We start from the raw sequence: 7,154 nt of genomic DNA on the forward strand, positions 1-7,154 counted from the left end.
TTTTCTTGATGAAATCGATTTTAAGGTATTTAAAAATTGCATTCTATCTTACTTTTTGTCGTATTTGCATTTTGTGCTAAGTAAGTTTATTAAATATTCTAACTAACTATATATTTTAATTACCTATATATTATAATACGTGAAGCAAAAAATTTGTACCCCTTTCTACGTAAATTGCGCGCACGGAGGAGTATGAAATTTCGTACGCTAAAAGTTTATATAGAGAAGGCGTGCAAAATGCTAATATTTTTTTAAAAGTATGCATAAAAATATATTAAATCAATAAAAAAAAATTACACAACTACCAAATACATGCATATAATACTCTTTTGTTGATTGTCAAAGTCTGTAGTTAAATTGAATTTTTTTAAAAAAGGTTCTTTATTTTCATTATTGTTTTGGGTTTTTTTTAATTTAAATTTATAATTATGGTTGAATTTCAAACGCTTGGCGACCACTAGTTTATTTAAAAATGCATACCTAGTTACGACAACAATTCCCGTCTCTATGTCTAATTGGTATATTATTTTATAAGAAGTATTTAAGTTAAATGATAAGGTGCATCATTTAAAAATATAATTGAAAAAACGTTATCTTGCTCTATATATGTTAGGTAATGTATGTATGTATATATATGTCCTTTATGTATTGCGTTTGTGTATTGCGAACATTTTTGTTAATTTCCTCTGGCTATGGTCACATTGCTATCTCTAGCAATAAGGCCGCCTGTTGTACGTTTCTCTTGTAAATATTGTTACTCTGTACTTGTAATATTTTGTATGGTGTGCTTAAATTTACTTGTCAACACGTCAAAATATATAAAAATGTCAAAAATAATCGCGTCACATAACAAAAGTTTATGTCACTTTCATTAAACTTTGAAGTTAACAAACAAATTCGGAAATCGACACTTTAATTACAGTTTTTCGAAGAAAAGAAAATCACTAGTTAATATATGTATTACGATCCTCGTAAACAAACATCTGCCAAGTATTTTGTATGTGTCAAGGAGAAATTAGCGGACATTTCCAATACCATCTCATTATTTTATCGTAATTATTCTATCAACCTTATCGCGGTTCACTCTTTATTCGGAACGAAAAATGGCGGCCGTCATTGCGATTGACAGAAAGATTGGGTATTAAAAAATAAGAATTCGGCTACTGGTATTTATTTTATTTCTCCAAAGATTTATATAAAACTTAAGTGTTATAGCTACGTGTCATGTTAACGAAAATGTCAAGTATACCATTTTATATGCCAGTGAAAAACATGTTTTGTTTTTCTACAAATTACTAATCATAGAGAAGAAATTTCAAGACAATTTCTATTGATTATACAATAATTATTGTAAAGATTTCATTAAACACTTATTTATTTTATGTTTTAGAAGAGCAAATAAAATATGATTTTCAATTATTTTTCTTTTGCTAAATAATTTACCTAATGATGTGCAAAGAAAGACTAGAATGTATAGTTTGATTAATAATAAAATTACATGTATCTTCCTAATTTTCGGCGCACCAAAGTAATGATAATCTATATAAATGTTTCTAAGCGCATAACTCGAGTATGGATCGACCAATTCGGCAAATTTATTATTTTGTGTTCCTTAAGGCTCACCGAAGTTTTTAATACAATTTTTTTTAATATTTAATTTTTACTATTAACTTTTGACAGAACAATGTCTGTCTGGGCGGCTAGTATATGAATACATTTTTATTAGTTCATCATTCAACACATTTATACTAAAATTTCGTCTCTCTAAAATGTTTCATATCTGCCAGACATTGTGCTTAATTTTTGTTGTCCTTGGAATTAGACATTAACTGATTACAATCCAATGAATGTCTTTAATAATTTGAAATAAATTAGTCTGGTAGCTTTAAAGTATATTTTTATACCCAGGTTTTTATTTATTCATTTTATTCTTCATTAAAACATAGTATTTTAGCTTTAATAAGTAAAGCATTAAACAAAAACATACTGTAACACGTATTCAATACCGCTGGCGAAATTGTAAAAAAGATTTAGTTTTAAAAAAGCAAGTTTTTTGTCTTGTTTCGTTACACAAAGAACACCCGCACATTTTTTAATCTTGTGGGTTTGATTAAATTAAGCTGTATTTCATGCAAGATATTACCAATTTTGTTCACAGTAACTACGAAGTTTCTAACCGGTTCTTCTCTGCCGAATCTGAATTCCGAACCGGTGGTAGCTTCCCATTTAAAAGTGATTAAAATTTTCATTTGTGAAACGACAATTCGATAGTGCTTTTGAAGTTTATTTGAATAAAGTAGTAAAAGTAAAATATTTTTGATATTATTTTAATTTTGACTTGGAATCATAATGTAATTGATATCTTGGTTGATATATTTATCTTAAATTATTGATAATCATGTCGTTTACAAGTTTGACAAGTATTTTTTGTCTCCTGGCGCAAACGTTTTTTATTCGAAGCTTTTGCGAATGTACATGTATGGTATGTTTTTCTCACAAAGATAAATCGATTTTTATTGATCTAGTTTTTTAGTTGACAATCAGCTCGCATACCAATCTCTCACGAGATTTGATATACACGTAATGAAGGGTGACTTAGCTGTTTATAGATTTATAGCTATTTTTGCTTTTGTTCGTCAACGGAATTATTGTTACTTATCCATATCCATATTACTATTATTACACACACACACACACACACATATATATATATATTATTACAGCCCATTTGAATGTCAATTTGTATTTTACGGAATTAACCCTAAACAAGTTAGTATTACATTTACGACACCACAACGATCGGCAAACAGCAATTGTCTTAACTTTCGGATGCGAAAACAATTTTATTGTTCCTTTAAAATAATCGATATTAAATTGGCTATACAATTTAATGGCAGTGCGAAAAATTATTCCTTACTATTATTATTTCGATTTTGCGTCTTCGAACGATTATTTTAAACGATCCTTAATGAATGACCAGTAAGTGATATCGGTCGTTTTATGCTTGCCTGGTAATACTGTGTTTAAACATCAATTTCGTTCTGTACATAGGTACATTATTAAATATTGGTTAATAATTACAGTTTATATGCGTGTAATAAACTCTCGTGGATTACGTACATAGTTATGACGTATTTTAATGGCGAACTCTATTTTAATGTGTTTTTGACATAAAGCTTCTTTACGCACGCTCGACTTGGACAGTAAGCTGGTGAATGCGTGACGAGAGCTTTACGAAAAGTTTGATCGGGTGAGGCGAACGGAGCAAGAAAGAGAGGTGCAAGCACAGATTTTCTTTCTGTCTTTCTCTCATAGTCAGTTACGTTTCTGCTGAAGTTTTACTTCAGTCGTGTGGTCTAAAGCGCATTCGTTTTTTTTGTCTTCTTTTGTGTTTTTTCACTATTATTTACAATTCTTGTATAGATATGAATATAAATTTTAATCAAGATCCTTTAAAATGTAGACAATTTTTAAAATAAAAATAAATTAAATAATTAATTTTAAGTGAGGTAGGGCACAGCAGGAATTTCCTGCTCAAAATATAGAGCAGCCCGACTGGCGTAGTACCTCGACCTTACAGAAGATCACAGCAAAATAATACTGTTTTCAAGCAGTATTGTGTTCCTGTTGGTGAGTAAGTTGACCAGAGCTCCTGGGGGATTGGGGATTGGGTCGGCAACACGCTTGTGATGCTTCAGGTGTTGCAGGTGTCTATAAGCTACGGTAATCGCTTACCATCAGGTAAGTCGTACGCTTGTTTGCCGACCTAGTGACATAAAAAAAAAATTATAAACAATCTGATGTTTTATTGCATCGAAAAAATTGTCTTTATTTGGATATGGATTTTTATGTTTTTTTTTATATGAAGTCTACATAATTACATAAAAAATATATCACAAAGATCACCTTAATTTTGTAGAGTAAAAAATGAAGAAGATACTTAAATAAAATAAATAATACTTAGGTATGATTCTCTTTAATGTATCCAATAAATTTCGAACCCCTGTCACTTCATAATCGATTTTAAATTAATCTTCACTAGATGCAAAGATGCAGTTGTTAATAATTCCAACAAAAAATTATATTTGTTTATTCAGAATTTAAAGAAGAAAAAAGATCTCACACTCAGCGTTTTGTAATTTGTGTTCTTTCTTTTTGTATAGATTTATGCTTCGTCTTATTTATTTTAAGTACACGGATCTATAATTGTGTTGTTATAATGTTTTCATACTGTAACTGTGTGGCTACGGTAGTAAAGAATATAGTCACCCCCTCTCTTCCCGTGGGTGTTGTAAGAGGCGACAAAGGAATAACACAGTTCCACTACCACCTTGGAACTTACAAAGCCAATCGATGGCGGGATAACCATCGAACTGCTTGGCTTTGAAATACACAGGCCGAAGACGGGCAGCAGCGTTTTCGGTGCAAAGCCAGCCCTGCGGTCACCATCTCGCCTGCCCAGCGTGGTGACTATGGGCAAAATAAACGAGTTCACGCCATTTTTGGCGTGAACTTATGGAGGCCTATATCCAGCAGTGGACTGTGATCGGCTGAAATGATGATGATATAATGTTTTCATAATATTTCGGAATGGATGTCTTTTTATTTTTTGGAAACATTAAACTTCATTAAATCGTATCAAAAGTATTTAAATATTAAAATATACCAATTTCCATAAAAGACTAGAATTTAAATTCTAGATTCCACTTTAGAAAGATGGTTAAATAAATTTTAAATTTATATTAGATAAAATTGTGTTCGGTCGACGAAAAAATCGACTTCAATTACATCGACAAGTAATACAACGTAATAGACGAAAAAAATTAACAAACGCACTAGTCGTCACTACGATTTTAGAGTGTTTTCCTCGATTTCTTTAGGATCCTATCATCAGATCCTGGTTTCTTTATCATGGTACCACCATACTTGGAGTATCTCCTTTCCAACAAAAAGTTATAAAAACTTAATAAACCGCGATAGAACTCGAAAAAGTTGTTTTATTATAATGAGTGAAATTCGCATAATCATTTGAAAACAATATTATCATCAAAAATTAAAATCTATAAAATTTATTATGTCCTTCTTGTCGTAGAGGTATAATAATTACGCTTTTGCTATCGGCTACCGAATCTACATTAATTTCAAATCGGCGGTAGATTAATTTTAACGAAAATTAATTTATTATAAACAAATATAATTTTAATCATCCTTATTCATTCATCCTTAACACAGATTACATCTATAATCCATATAGAATGATCAGTCTGAACTCAATTTTTTTTTGTGTAATTAACCCTTTGCATAAGTAAATTTTTGTAATTGATACCATTTGTTTAAAATGTTTATTTTAAATAAAGCTATTATTATTATTATTATATAATTTTAATCTGTAAAACGACGATTTAAAAGTTCTTTTAAAGCTCACTTGAACAATTTTTGATTTTGACTCTAGTCTAGTTCATGTTTTGTCATGTCCACCCACTCACAAACTGTGCCCTGTGATTGACTCTTGAGCATATGACACGAGGGCATTGACATTAACGTGTCAATATTAGGCATCGAGGTTGTCAACCAACCTTGACAGGCAAAAATCTATTTGCATAACAATCATATTTCTTTACGGAGAATATCGATGATAATGAAAATACATATTTTTGTGTTGTGTAAATCCAGTTTTATAAAGAAACAACACGCTGATATATTTATTGTTTTAGTATTTGAAGGAGTAAATGATTGGGTTAATTTTATTGGAGATACGAATACAATATAATTGTGTTTGCTGGCAAACGAAAAAAAAAACCGACTTCAATTACATCGACAGCGTAGGTAGATGAAAAAATAGTCAAGTAAATACGCATTATCAAAGATTACTCCAAAAGTTGTAATCAGATCTCGATAAAATTTAAAAGTGACCACATGATAAACGTCGGCTTTCGATTAAATTAAAAATCATCAAAATCGGTAAACCCAGTAAAAAGTTATGCGGATTTTCGAGGGATTCCCTCGATTTCTCTGGGATCCCATCATCAGATCCTGGTTTCCTTATCATGGTACCACACATAAGATATCTCCTTTCCAACAAAAAAATATATCAAAATCACTGCATAAAAGACGAAGTTATCCCCGAACATACATAATATATATCTATAATCTATAATTAATATATATAAAAGCGAAAGGTCACTCACTCATCACGAAATCTCCGAAACTATAACACCTACAAACTTGAAATTTGGCAGGTAGGCTCCTTATAGAGCGTAGACATCCGCTAAGAACGGATTTTACAAAACTCTACCCCTAAGGGGGTAAAACGGGGGTTGGAAGTTTGTATGAAAGTCCTATGTTTTTGAAGTAAGAGACCTGAAATTTAGAATGTATGCTCTATAGATGATGAGAAGGCGTCCAAATAATGTATCTTTAGAAATCAACCCCTTTTTGGGGTTAAAACGGGGGATGGTAGGTTGACACACTGATCACGAAATCTCCGAAACTATAACACCTACAAACTTGAAATTTGGCAGGAAGGCTCCTTATAGGGCGTAGACATCCGCTAAGAACGGAATTTACGAAACTCGACCCCTAAAGGGGTAAAACGGGGGTTGGAAGTTTGTATGAAAGTCCTATGTTTTTGAAGTAAGAGACCTGAAATTTAAAATGTATGCTCTATAGATGATGAGAAGGCGTCCAAATAATGTATCTTTAGAAATAAACCCCTTTTTGGGGTAAAACGGGGGATGGTAGGTTGACTCACTGATCACGAAATCTCCGAAACTATAACATCTACAAACTTGAAATTCGGCAGAAAGGCTCCTTATAGGGCGTAGACATCCGCTAAGAACGGATTTTACGAAACTCGACCCTTAAGGAGGTAAAACGGGGGTCGCAAGTTTGTATGAAAGTCCTATGTTTTTGAAGTAAAAGACTTGAAATTTAAAATGTATGCTCTATATAGATAGCGAGAAGATGTCCAAATAATGCATCGTAATCTATTATATAAAAGAGAAAGGTCACTGACTCACTCATCACGAAAACTTAATAACCGCTGGATGGTCCATCTATCCAGGATGGACAAAGATGAGGCAGGGAGGTAGATTATAGTTAGTTGACGTCCGCTAAGAATGGATTTTGCGATATTCCACCGCTAAAAGGATTTA

Source organism: Melitaea cinxia, chromosome 5 (genome assembly GCF_905220565.1).
Source record: "Melitaea cinxia chromosome 5, ilMelCinx1.1, whole genome shotgun sequence".
NCBI lineage: Eukaryota > Metazoa > Arthropoda > Insecta > Lepidoptera > Nymphalidae > Melitaea > Melitaea cinxia.